This window comes from Ranitomeya imitator, chromosome 1, assembly GCF_032444005.1.
Source record: "Ranitomeya imitator isolate aRanImi1 chromosome 1, aRanImi1.pri, whole genome shotgun sequence".
NCBI lineage: Eukaryota > Metazoa > Chordata > Amphibia > Anura > Dendrobatidae > Ranitomeya > Ranitomeya imitator.
Genome location: NC_091282.1, coordinates 645,660,498 through 645,674,854, shown reverse-complemented (window position 1 = coordinate 645,674,854; position 14,357 = coordinate 645,660,498).

Here is a 14,357-nt window from a genome sequence, read left to right as displayed (position 1 = left end):
TTATTATTTTTCCCTAAGGGGCTGATAAATGGGGGTTTTATTTACTTTTTTTAAATTTTGATCACTGTGATAGGGTCTATCACAGTGAGCAAAATGAACCAATGGGAAAAATTTCCTATTATTGCCGGGTGGTGGCCGGCAGATCTCAGTGGGCGGACTGCACATGCGACCGCCATTTTCTCCAGGAAGAAGATGCCGGTGGCTCGGGGTACTTCATGGGGGTATTCCTGGGCATGAGAGGTATCAGGGGGGTGATTGTTGGGACCGAGGGACCCTATTTCTCTTTCCTCTAATGTACGATCACATCAGAGGAGAGATTAAAGGGACTCTGTCACCTGAATTTGGAGGGAACAATCTTCAGCCATAGGGGCGGGGTTTTCGGGTGTTTGATTCACCCTTTCCTTACCCGCTGGCTGCATGCTGGCTACAATATTGGATTGAAGTTCATTCTCTGTCCTCCGTAGTACATGCCTGCACAAGGCAATTAAATCACAGAGATATGTCACACAAAATACTTAATAAGTAACATTTCCCACATGTCTACTTTACATCAGCACAATTTTGGAACCCAAATTTTTTTTTGTTAGGGAGTTATAAGGGTTAAAAGTTGACCAGCAATTTCTCATTTTTCCAACACCATTTTATTTTAGGGACCACATCTCATTTGAAGTCATTTTGAGGGGTCTATATGATAGAAAATACCCAAGTGTGACACCATTCTAAAAACTGCACCCCTCAAGGTGCTCAAAACCACATTCAAGAAGTTTATTAACCCTTTAGGTGTTTTACAGGAATTTTTGGAATGTTTAACTAAAAATTAACATTTAACTTTTTTTCACAAAAAATTTACTTCAGCTCCAATTTGTTTTATTTTACCAAGGGTAACAGGAGAAAATGGACCCCAAACGTTGTTGTACAATTTGTCCTACGTTCGCAGATACCCCATATGTGGAACTAAACCACTGTTTGGGCGCATGACAGAGCTCGGAAGCGAAGCAATGCAAAATTGACAGGAATTGAGATGAGACGCCATGTTGCGTTTGGAGAGCCACTGATGTGCCAAAACATTGAAACCCCCCACAAGTGACACCATTTTGGAAAATAGATCCCCTAAGGAACTTATCTAGAGGTGTGGTGAGCACTTTGACCCACCAAGTGCTCCACAGAAGTTTATAATGCAGAACCGTAAAAATAAAAAAATCATTTTTTTTTCACAAAAATTATCTTTTCGCCCCCAATTTTTTATTTTCCCAATGGTAAGAGAAGAATTTGGACCACAAAAGTTGTTGTACAATTTGTCCTGAGTATGCTGATACCCCATATGTGGGAGTAAACAACTGTTTGGGTGCATGGGAGGGCTCGGAAGGGAAGGAGCGCCATTTGGAATGGAGACTTAGATGGAATGGTCTGCAGGCGTCACATTGCGTTTGCAGAGCCCCTAATGTACCTAAACAGTAGAAACCCCCACAAGTGACCCCATATTGGAAACTAGACCCCCCAAGGAACTTATCTAGATGTGTTGTGAGAACTTTGAGCCCCCAAGTGTTTCACTACAGTTTATAACGCAGAGCCGTGAAAATAAAATAAAAAATTTCCCCCCAAAATTATTTTTTAGCCCCCAGTTTTGTATTTTCCTGAGGGTAACAGGAGAAATTGGACCCCAAAAATTGTTTTCCAATTTGTCCTGAGTGCGCTGATATCCCATATGTGGGGGGAAACCACCGTTTGGGCGCATGGGAGGGCTCGGAAGGGATGGAGCTCCATTTGGAATGCAGACTTAGATGGAATGGTCTGCAGGCGTCACATTGCGTTTGCAGAGCCCCTAATGTACCTAAGCAGTAGAAACCCCCCACAAGTGACCCCATATTGGAAACTAGACCCCCTAAGGAACTTATCTAGATGTGTTGTGAGAACTTTGAGCCCCCAAGTGTTTCACTACAGTTTATAACGCAGAGCCGTGAAAATAAAAAATCCTTTTTTTCCCCACAAAAATTATATTTTAGACCCCAGTTTTGTATTTTCCCAAGGGGTAACAGGAGAAATTGGACCCCAAAAGTTGTTGTCCAATTTGTCCTGAGTACGCTCGGAAGGGAAGGAGCACTGTTTTACTTTTTCAACGCAGAATTGGCTGGAATTGAGATCGGACGCCATGTCGCGTTTGGAGAGCCCCTGATGTGCCTAAACAGTGGAAACCCCCCAATTATAACTGAAACCCGAATCCAAGCACACTCCTAACCCTAATCCCAATGGTAACCCTAACCACACCTCTGACCCAGACACACCCCTAACCATAATCCCAACCCTATTCCCAACCGTAAATGTAATCCAAACCCTAACCCTAACTTTAGCCCCAACCCTAACTGTAGCCTTAACCCTAGCCCCAACCCTAACCCTAGCCCTAACCCTAACCCTAGCCCTAACCCTAACCCTAGCCCTAACCCTAGCCCTAACCCTAGCCCTAACCCTAGCCCTAATCCTAGCCCTAACCCTAATGGGAAAATGGAAATAAATACATTGTTTTAATTTTTTTATTTTTCCCTAACTAAGAGGGTGATGAACGGGGGTTTGATTTAATTTTATAGCGGGTTTTTTAGTGGATTTTTATGATTGGCAGCCGTCACACACTGAAAGACGCTTTTTATTGCAAAAAATATTTTTTGCGTTACCACATTTTGAGAGCTATAATTTTTCCATATTTGAGTCCACAGTGTCATGTGAGGTTTTGTTTTTTGTGGGACGAGTTGACGTTTTTATTAGTAACATTTTCGGGCATGTGACATTTTTTGATCGCTTTTTATTCCGATTTTTGTGAGGCAGAATGACCAAAAATCAGCTATTCATGAATTTCTTTTGGGGGAGGCGTTTATACCGTTCCGCGTTTGGTAAAATTGATAAAGCAGTTTTATTCTTCGGGTCAGTACGATTACAGCGACACCTCATTTATATAATTTTTTTATGTTTTGGCGCTTTTATATGATAAAAACTATTTTATAGAAAAAATAATTATTTTTGCATCGCTTTATTCTGAGCACAATAACTTTTTTTTTTTTTGCTGATGATGCTGTGTAGTGGCTCGTTTTTTTGCGGGAAAAGATGACGCTTTCAGCGGTACCATGGTTATTTATATCTGTCTTTTTCATCGCGTGTTATTCCACTTTTTGTTCGGCGGTATGATAAAGAGTTGTTTTTTGCCGCGTTTTTTTTTTTTTATTTCTTACGGTGTTTACTGAAGGGGTTAACTAGTAGGACAGTTTTATAGGTTGGGTCGTTACGGACGCGGCGATACTAAATATGTGTACTTTTATTGTTTTTTTTTAATTTAGATAAAGAAATGTATTTATGGGAATAATTTTTTTTTTCATTATTTAGGATATATTTTTTTTTTTTTTTACACATGTGCAAATTTTTTTTAAACTTTTTTACTTTGTCCCAGGGGGGGACATCACAGATCACTGACCTCACAGTTTGCACAGCACTCTGTCAGATCAGCAATCTGACTTACAGCAGTGCAGGCTTACCAAGCGCCTGCTCTGAGCAGGCACTTGGTAAGCCACCTCCCTCCCTGCAGGACCCAGATGCTGCGGCCATCTTGGATCCGGGCCTGCTGCAGGGAGGGAGGTAAAGAAACCCTCGCAGCAACGCGATAACATCGCGTTGCTGCGGGGGTCTCAGGGAAACCCGCAGGGAGCCCCCTCCCTGCCCAATGCTTCCCTGTACTGCCGGCACACCGCGATCATGTTTGATCGCGGTGTGCCGGGGGTTAATGTGCCGGGGGTGGTCCGTGACCGCTCCTGGCACATAGTGCCGGATGTCAGCTGCGATAGGCAGCTGACACCCGGCCGCGATCGGCCACGCTCCCCCCGTGAGCGCGGCCGATCGCCTTGGACGTACTATTCCGTCCTTGGGAATTTAGGCCCACCCCACATGGACGGAATAGTACGTCCAATGACAGAAAGGGGTTAATTTATACATACAGAACTTTGAGTAAATAGGCTATAATATGTTTATACATAGAGCCTTATAGGCACTTACTGTACCCACTTTAGGGTCTATCTAAATAGAAACATTGTTTAAAGGATATTTGCTCTGGTATTGATTCTCAGTCCTAACCAAATATTTGGAGTAATCATCCCTGTGTTGTTAGGTCCATTTTTGTGTATTCACCCACTGAATGCAATTTATGTTCTTAAAAATTGTTTAATTAAATTGTTATTTTTAAACTATTTGGCAGATGCTTCCGTCTGTTTATAGGTTCAGTATAATGTATGGAGGACTATGTAAGGCCCACTATTCTGTATGGAGGACTATGGGGTGCCATTATACTGTATGGAGGACTATGTGGGACCCATTATTCTGTATGGGGGATTACAGGTGCTTCTCTCAAAATTAGAATATCATCAAAAAGTTAATTTATTTCAGTTCTTCAATACAAAAAGTGAAACTCATATATTATATAGAGTCATTACAAACAGAGTGATCTGCACTCCCTGACAGAAGTTATGTCGCTTATCCATGTTATGTAAATAAAAGCTTATAACCTAACGTTAAATTCATCCATTGGTTGTATAAATTATTCTTTTGAAAGCTGAAACCCTCCGAAATGTGGTTTAGGTTAACAAAATAAGTTGGCATCAATGCAGAAATATGGATCAGTTAATGGACACAGAATGGTCAGATTTTGACAAGACAAAAGTTTTGTTGCCTGGTCATATAATGCACCCAATCCTAGTTTACATCCTCACCTGTGCTCAGTAAATGATCGGTTAATTAGTGTCTGTGCATAAAAAGAAACCCAGCACCCCAGACCTTCACTTGAACTGCAACTTGAGCTCTGACAACATGCCAAAAATCTACCCTGCAGCCAAAACCTGGATTATCAAGAGGATGAAGACCAGATCCACTGCAGGTGTGGCTGGCACCTTTAATGTGTCTCAGCGTCAAGTACAAAGAATTAAAAAAAGATTTAAAGAGACTGGAGTTGTGTTTCACAAGCCCAGGTCCGGCAGACCCCGCAAGACAACTGCTTAGGAGGAATGTTTGTTGGTTAGAAAATCCAAAGCAAGCCCCTCTTCCACTGCAGCATAGCTCCAACAGGCCTGGTCACCTCAAGTCCCTGTGTCAACTAGAACAGTTTGTAGGATTCTGTCTCGAAATGGCCTCCATGGTCGAATCAGTGCCCAGAAGCCAGCACTAAACAAAAGGCAAATAAAAAACTGTGTGGCATTTGCAAAGTCCCACAGCCTGCTAAACAGATGGATGCTGGAAAAGTGGCAGAAGGTGGATTTCTCTGGTGAATCTTCAGTAGAATTACATCACAGCCGCCGCAAATACTGCAGGAGACCTACTGGAACCCATATGGATGCAAATTACACCCAGGAAACAGTTACATTTGGTGGTGGAAAGATCATGGTCTGGGGTTACATTCAGTATGGGGGTTTGCAAAACATTTGCAAGGTGGAAGGCAATATCAATAACCTAAAATATCAAGAAGTATTAGCTACCTCTTATATTCCAAGTCATAAAAGGGGTCAAATTCTGAAGCAGAATGGTGCTCCATCTCATACATCCATCTCTACAACAAAGTTCCTCCAGGCAAAAAAGATCAAGGTGCTCATAGACTGGCCAGCCCAGCCACCAGACATGAACATCATTGAGCATGTTTGGGGTAGGATGAAAGAAGAAGCTTGGAAGACGAAACCAAAGAATCAAAATGAACTCTGGGAGGCATGTAAGACTGCATTCTTTGCTATTCCTGATGACTTCATTAATAAATTGTATGCATCATTGTTGAACCGCATGGATGCAGTCTTTCAAGCTCATGGAAGTCACACAAAATATTAACCCCTTCCCGACCTTTGACGCCACGTAGGCGTCATGAAAGTCGGTGCCAATCCGACCCATGACGCCTATGTGGCGTCATGGAAAGATCGCGTCCCTGCAGATCGGGTGAAAGGGTTAATTCCCATTTCACCTGATCTGCAGGGACAGGGGGAGTGGTAGTTTAGCCCAGGGGGGGTGGCTTCACCCCCCCCCCGTGGCTACGATCACTCTGATTGGCTGTTGAAAGTGAAACTGCCGATCAGAGCGATTTGTAATATTTCACCTATTATAACTGGTGAAATATTACAATCCAGCCATGGCCGATGCTGCAATATCATCGGCCATGGCTGGAAACACTAATGTGCCCCCACCCCACCGATCGCCCCCCCAGCCCTCCGATCTGTCCGGTACACTGCTCCGGCTCCCCTCCGTCCTGTGCTCCGCTCCCCCCGTGCTCGTGTCTGCTCCCCCCGTGCTCCAATCACCCTCCCTGTGCTCCAATCACCCCCCCTGCACTCCGATCCACCCCCCCGTGCTCCGTTCCACCCCCCCGTGCTCCGTTCCACCCCCCCGTGCTCCGTTCCACCCCCCGTGCTCCGTTCCACCCCTCCCGTGCTCCGATTCACCCCCCCATGCTCCGATCCCCCCCCCGTGCTCCCCCCCACCCCATCATACTTACCGATCCTGCCGGGGTCCATCCGTCTTCTCCCCGGGCGCCGCCATCTTCCAAAATGGCGGGCGCATGCGCAGTGCGCCCGCCGAATCTGCCGGCTAGCAGATTCGTTCCAAAGTGCATTTTGATCACTGAGATAGATTATATCTCAGTGATCAAAATAAAAAAAATAATAAATGACCCCCCCCCCTTTGTCACCCCCATAGGTAGGGACAATAAAAAAATAAAGAATTTTTTTTTTCCACTAATGTTAGAATAGGGTTAGCGTTAGGGGTAGGGTTAGGGGTAGGGTTAGGGCTAGGGTTAGGGTTATGGTTAGGGGTAGGGTTAGGGCTAGGGGTAGGGTTAGGGGTAGGGTTAGGGCTAGGGGTAGGGCTAGGGTTAGGGGTAGGGTTAGGGCTAGGGTTAGGGCTAGGGTTAGGATTAGGGCTAGGGTTAGGGCTAGGGTTAGGGTTTCGGTATGTGCACACGTATTCTGGTCCTCTGCGGATTTTTCCGCTGCGGATTTGATAAATCCGCAGTGCTAAACCGCTGCAGATTTATGGCGGATTTACCGCGTTTTTTCTGCGCATTTCACTGCGGTTTTACAACTGCGATTTTCTATTTGAGCAGTTGTAAAACCGCTGCGGAATCCGCACAAAGAAGTGACATGCTGCGGAATGTAAACCGCTGCGTTTCCGTGCAGTTTTTCCGCAGCATGTGTACAGCGATTATTGTTTCCCATATGTTTACATTGAACTGTAAACTCATGGGAAACTGCTGCGGATCCGCAGCGTTTTCCGCAGCGTGTGCACATATCTTTAGAATTAGGCTATGTGCACACGGTGCGGATTTGGCTGCGGATCCGCAGCAGTGTTCCATCAGGTTTACAGTACCATGTAAACATATGGAAACCAAATCCGCTGTGCCCATGGTGCGGAAAATACCGCGCGGAAACGCTGCGTTGTATTTTCCGCAGCATGTCAATTCCTTGTGCGGATTCCGCACCGTTTTACACCTGTTCCTCAATAGGAATCCGCAGGTGAAATCCGCACAAAAAACACTGGAAATCCGCGGAAAATCTGCAGGTAAAACGCAGTGCCTTTTACCCGCGGATTTTTCAAAAATGATGCTGAAAAATCTCACACGAATCTGCAACGTGGGCACATAGCCTTAGGGTTAGGGTTGGAATTAGGGTTGTGGTTAGGGTTAGGGGTGTGTTGGGGTTAGGGTTGTGATTAGGGTTATCGCTACAGTTGGGATTAGAGTTAGGGGTGTGTTGGGGTTAGTGTTGGAGGTAGAATTGAGGGGTTACCACTGTTTAGGCACATCAGGGGTCTCCAAACGCAACATGGCGCCACCATTGATTCCAGCCAATCTTGTATTCAAAAAGTCAAATGGTGCTCCCTCACTTCCGAGCCCCGACGTGTGCCCAAACAGTGGTTTACTCCCACATATGGGGTACCAGCATACTCAGGACAAACTGCGCAACAATTACTGGGGTCCAATTTCTCCTGTTACCCTTGTGAAAATAAAAAAATGCTTGCTAAAACATCATTTTTGAGGAAAGAAAAATGATTTTTTATTTTCACGGCTCTGCGTTGTAAACGTCTGTGAAGCACTTGGGGGTTCAAAGTGCTCACCACATATCTAGATAAGTTCCTTGGGGGGTTTAGTTTCTAAAATGGGGTCACTTGTGGGGGGTTTCTACTGTGTAGGCACACCAGGGGCTCTGCAAACGCAACGTGATGCCCGCAGACCATTCCATCAAAGTCTGCATTTCAAAAGTCACTACTTCCCTTCTGAGCCCCGACGTGTGCCCAAACAGTGGTTTACCCCCACACATGGGGTATCAGCGTACTCAGGACAAACTGGACAACAACTTTTGGGGTCCAATTTCTCCTGTAACCCTTGGGAAAATAAAAAATTCTGGGCTAAATAATTATTTTTGAGGAAAGAAAACGTATTTATTATTTTCACGGCTCTGCATTATAAACTTCTATGAAGCACTTGGGGGTTCAAAGTGCTCACCACACATCTAGATAAGTTCCTTTTGGGGTCTAGTTTCCAAAATGGGGTCACTTGTGGGGGGTTTCTACTGTTTAGCCACATCAGGGGCTCTGCAAACGCAACGTGACGCCCGCAGAGCATTCCATCAAAGGCTGCATTTCAAAAGGTCACTACTTCAATTCCGAGTCCCGGCATGTGCCCAAACAGTAGTTTACCCCCACATATGGGGTATCACCGTACTGAGGAGAAACTGGACAACAAATATTGGGGTCAAATTTCTCCTGTTACCCTTGGGAAAATTAAAAAATTCTGGGCTAAATAATTATTTTTGAGGAAAGAAAACGTATTTATTATTTTCACGGCTCTGCATTATAAACTTCTGTGAAGCACTTGGGGGTTCAAAGTGCTCACCACACATCTAGATAAGTTCCTTTCGGGGTCTAGTTTCCAAAATGGGGTCACTTGTGGGGGGTTTCTACTGTTAAGCCACATCAGGGGCTCTGCAAACACAACGTGACGCCCACAGAGCATTCCATCAAAGTCTGCATTTCAAAACGTCACTACTTCACTTCCGAGCCCAAACAGTGGTTTACCCCCACATATGGGGTATCAGCGTACTCAGGAGAAACTGGACAACAACTTTTGGGGTCAAATTTCACCTGATACCCTTGGGAAAATAAAAAATTGCAGGCTAAAAGATCATTTTTGAGAAAATAATTTTTTTTTTTTTTTTCATGGCTCTGCGTTATAAACTTCTGTGAAGCACTTGGGGGTTCAAAGTCCTCACCACACATCTAGATTAGTTCCTTTGGTGGACTAGTTTCCAAAATGGGGTCATTTCTGGGGGATCTCCAATGTTTAGGCACACAGGGGCTCTCCAAACGTGACATGGTGTCCGCTAATGATTGGAGCTAATTTTCCATTTAAAAAGCCAAATGGCGTGCCTTCCCTTCCGAGCCCTGCTGTGCGCCCAAACAGTGGTTTACCCCCACATATGGGGTATCAGCGTACTCAGGACAAACAGGACAACAACATTTGGGGTCCAATTTCTCCTATTACCCTTGGCAAAATAGGAAATTCCAGGCTAAAAAATCATTTTTGAGGAAAGAAAAATTATTTTTTATTTTCATGGCTCTGCGTTATAAACTTCTGTGAAGCACCTGGGGGTTTAAAGTGCTCAATATGCATCTAGATAAGTTCCTTGGGGGGTCTAGTTTCCAAAATAGGGTCACTTGTGGGGGAGCTCCAATGTTTAGGCACACAGGGGCTCTCCAAACGCGACATGGTGTCCGCTAACAATTGGAGCTCATTTTCCATTCAAAAAGTCAAATGGCGCGCCTTCCCTTCCGAGCCCTGCCGAGTGCCCAAACAGTGGTTTACCCCCACATATGAGGTATCGGCGTACTCGGGAGAAATTGCCCAACAAATTTTATGATCCATTTTATCCTATTGCCCATGTGAAAATGAAAAAATTGAGGCGAAAAGAATTTTTTTGTGAAAAAAAAAGTACTTTTTCATTTTTACAGATCAATTTGTGAAGCACCTGAGGGTTTAAAGTGCTCACTAGGCATCTAAATAAGTTCCTTGGGGGGTCTAGTTTCCAAAATGGAGTCACTTGTGGGGGAGCGCCAATGTGTAGGCACACAGGAGCTCTCCAAACGCGACATGGTGTCCGCTAACGATGGAAATAATTTTTCATTCAAAAAGTCAAAATGGCGCTCCTTCCCTTCCGAGCCTTACCATGTGCCCAAACAGTGGTTTACCCCCACATATGAGGTATCAGTGTACTTAGGAGAAATTGCCCAACAAATTTTAGGATCCATTTTATCCTGTTGCCCATGTGAAAATGAAAAAATTGAGGCTAAAAGAATTTTTTTGTGAAAAAAAAGTACTTTTTCATTTTTACGGATCAATTTGTGAAGCACCTGGGGGTTCAAAGTGCTCACTATGCATCTAGATTAGTTCCTTGGGGTGTCTAGTTTCCAAAATGGGGTCACTTGTGGGGGAGCTCCAATTTTTAGGCACACGGGGGCTCTCCAAACGTGGCATGGTGTCCGCTAAAGAGTGGAGCCAATTTTTGATTCAAAAAGTCAAATGGCGCTCCTTCCCTTCCAAGCCCTGCCGTGCACCCAAACAGTGGTTTACCCCCACATATGAGGTATCAGCGTACTCAGGACAAATTGGACAACAACTTTCGTGGTTCAGTTTCTCCTTTTACCATTGGGAAAATAAAAAAATTGTTGCTAAAAGATCATTTTTGTGACTAAAAAGTTAAATGTTCATTTTTTCCTTCCATGTTGCTTCTGCTGCTGTGAAGCACCTGAAGGGTTAATAAACTTCTTGAATGTGGTTTTGAGTACCTTGAGGGGTGCAGTTTTTAGAATGGTGTCACTTTTGGGTATTTTCAGCCATATAGACCCCTCAAACTGACTTCAAATGTGAGGTGGTCCCTAAAAAAAATGGTTTTGTAAATTTTGTTGTAAAAATGAGAAATCGCTGGTCAAATTTTAACCCTTATAACTTCCTAGCAAAAAAATTTTTTGTTTCCAAAATTGTGCTGATGTAAAGTAAACATGTGGGAAATGTTATTTATTAACTATTTTGTGTCACATAACTCTCTGGTTTAACAGAATAAAAATTCAAAATGTGAAAATTGCGAAATTTTCAAAATTTTCGCCAAATTTCCGTTTTTATGACAAATAAACGCAGAATTTATTGACCTAAATTTACCACTATCATGAAGCCCAATATGTCACGAAAAAACAGTCTCAGAACCGCTAGGATCCGTTGAAGCGTTCCTGAGTTATTACCTCATAAAGGGACACTGGTCAGAATTGCAAAAAACGGCAAGGTCTTTAAGGTCAAAATAGGCTCGGTCATGAAGGGGTTAAATATGACTCTCAGGCTATGTGCACACTTTGCAGATTCCACTGCGGATTTTTCCGCAGCGGAATTGCAAGATCCGTAGTGAAAACCCATCGCGGTTTTTACTGCGGATTTATCGCGGTTTTTACTGCGTTTTTTTCTGCGGATTTACAACTGCAGTTTTCTATTGGAGCAGCTGAAAATCCGCAGAAAAGAAGTGACATGCTGCGAAATGTAATCCGCAGCGTTTCCGCGCGGATTTTTCTGCAGCATGTGCACAGCGTTTTTTGTTTCCCATAGGTTTACATTGAAATGTAAACTCATGGGAAACTGCTGCGGATCCGCAGCGGTCAAATCCGCTGCGGATCCGCAGCAAAATCCGCAAAGTGTGAATATAGCCTCAGAGCACCACAACTTCATTCACCAATGTTACGCAACATAGATTTGCATTTTAAGTTAATTATTTGTTTGAATATCACATTACTTTCTGTGGGCGAAAAAACTTTTGTCTTGCCAAAATCTGACCATTCTGTGTCCATTTACTGATCAATATTTCTGCATTGATGCCAATTAATTTCCTTAACCTAAACCACATTTTGGAGGGTTTCAGCTTTCAAAAGAATAATTTATACAACCAATGGATGAATTTAACGTCAGGTTATATAAGCTGTTATTTACATAACATGGATAAGCGACATAACTTCTGTCAGGGAGTGTATTTCAAATGTATATTTCTGTTAACGTTGATGATTATGGCTTACAGCCAATATAACCCAAAAGTCATTATTTCAGTATATTAGAATGCTTTCTAACACCAGCTTGAAAAATTATTTAAAAATCCGAAATGTTGGCCTACTGAAATGTATGTTCAGTAGATGCGCTCAATACTTGGTCGGGGCTCCTTTTGCATCAATTACTGCATCAATGCAGCATGGCATGGAGGCGATCAGCCTGTGGCACTGCTGAGATGTTATGGAAGCCCAGGTTGCTTTGATAGCAGCCTTCAGCTTGTCTGCATTGTTGGGTCTGGTGTCTCTCATCTTCCTCTTTACAATATCCCATATATTATCTGTGGGGTGAAGGTCAGGCGAGTTTGCTGGCCAATCAAGCACAGTGATACTGTTATTTTTAAACTGGGTATTGGTACTTTTGGCAGTGTGGACAGGGGCCAAGTCCTGCTGTAAAAGTCATGAGTAAGACTACCTTGTGCAGTAGAAACGCGTCGACTGGGTCATGTCGACCATGTAAATTTTTCTTTTGTATGCACTATATTTTCTTTTGAAAAATGAAAAGAAAAGGAAAATCCAGTCCTGTTGAGCGGGACTCCAATTCTTTCTATTTTTTTTCTATATTATTTTAATTTTTACAGTAATAAATGGGAAAATGAGGGTAGGGTGTGTTTATATGAAATAAAGGCATCTGTGTCTTTCTTTCAATTATACGACTTTATTCTGTGTATTTTTTTTACATTTGAGTTATGGAGTTAGTAATTGGGGTGTACGATAGACGCCTCTCCATTACTAACCCCTGGGCTTGATGTCAGCTGCCATAAAAAAGCATGATGAGAGCTGAGACAATGACAATGATGACAATGATGAGAGCTGACTTCAGCAGCGTGTGTCAGGGATCAGCGAGAACTGTACTGCTTTTCTCAGGCATAAGCAGGTATGGACTGGGGGCTGAAATTCAGCCCTGGCATATGAAATCACACAGGCCCATGTTGTCGCCATCCCCATGAACCAGATGAGATATATTACTAATATTATCCTGGATGGAGGAAAGGAAGATTTTCTACAAGACCAATATTTCTAATGATACCTGTGGCTTGCTGGGGTAAGTGACTGAGTAAGCAACTTTGTGCTCCATCACAAATGTTAACAGTATGTGTGTCTTGAGAACAGGGTGGCACGGTGGCGCAGTGGTTAGCACAGCAGCCTTGCAGCGCTGGAGTCCTGGGTTCAAACCCCACCAAGGACAACATCAGCAAAGAGTTTGTATGTTCTCTCCGTGTTTGCGTGGGTTTCCTCCCACATTCCAAAGATGGGGCTCACAATCGAAATTCCCTATCGGGGACAGCGATGATAATGTGTGTAAAGCGCTGCGGAATATGTTAGCGCTATATAAAGATTATTATTATTTAACTAGATGGTGGCCCAATTCTAACGCATCGGTTATTCTAGAATATGCATGTCCACGTAGTATATTGCGCAGCCTCGTAGTATATTGCCCAGCAACGTAGTATATTGCCCAACCACGTAGCATATTGCCCAGCCACGTAGCATATTGCCGTCACATAGTATATTGCCCAGCAACGTAGTATATTGCCCAGCAACGTAGTATATTGCCCAGCAACGTAGTATATTGCCCAACCACGTAGTATATTGCCAAGCCACGTAGTATATTGCCCAGTCACGTAGTATATTGCCCAGTCACGTAGTATATTGCCCAGCCACATAGTATATTGCCCAGCCACGTAGTATATTGCCCAGTTACGTAGTATATTGCTTAGCCACGTAGTATATTGCCCAGTGACTAAGTATACAGCACAGAGCCACGTAGTATATTGCACAGCGACATAGTATACAGCACAGAGCCACGTAGTATATTGCCCAGTGACGTAGTATACAGCACAGAGCCACGTAGTATATTGCACAGCGTAGTATACAGCACAGAGCCACGTAGTATATTGGCCAGTCACGTAGTATATTGCACAGCTACGTAGTATATTGCCCAGCCAGGTTTGTCACAGGTTAAAAAATAAACATATACTCACCTTTCCGAGTGCCCCTTTAGTCCACGGCAGCTTCCGGTCCCAGGGTTGGTATGAGCGCAGGACCTGTGATGACGTCGCGGTCACATGACCGTGACGTCATGGCAGGTCTTTCTAGCACAGGCGCGCAGGGCCTGTGATGACGTCGTGGTCACATGACCATGACGTCATGGCAGGTCCTTCTCGCGCAGGCCCTGTGATGACCTCGCGGTCACATGACCGTGACGTCATGGCAGGTCC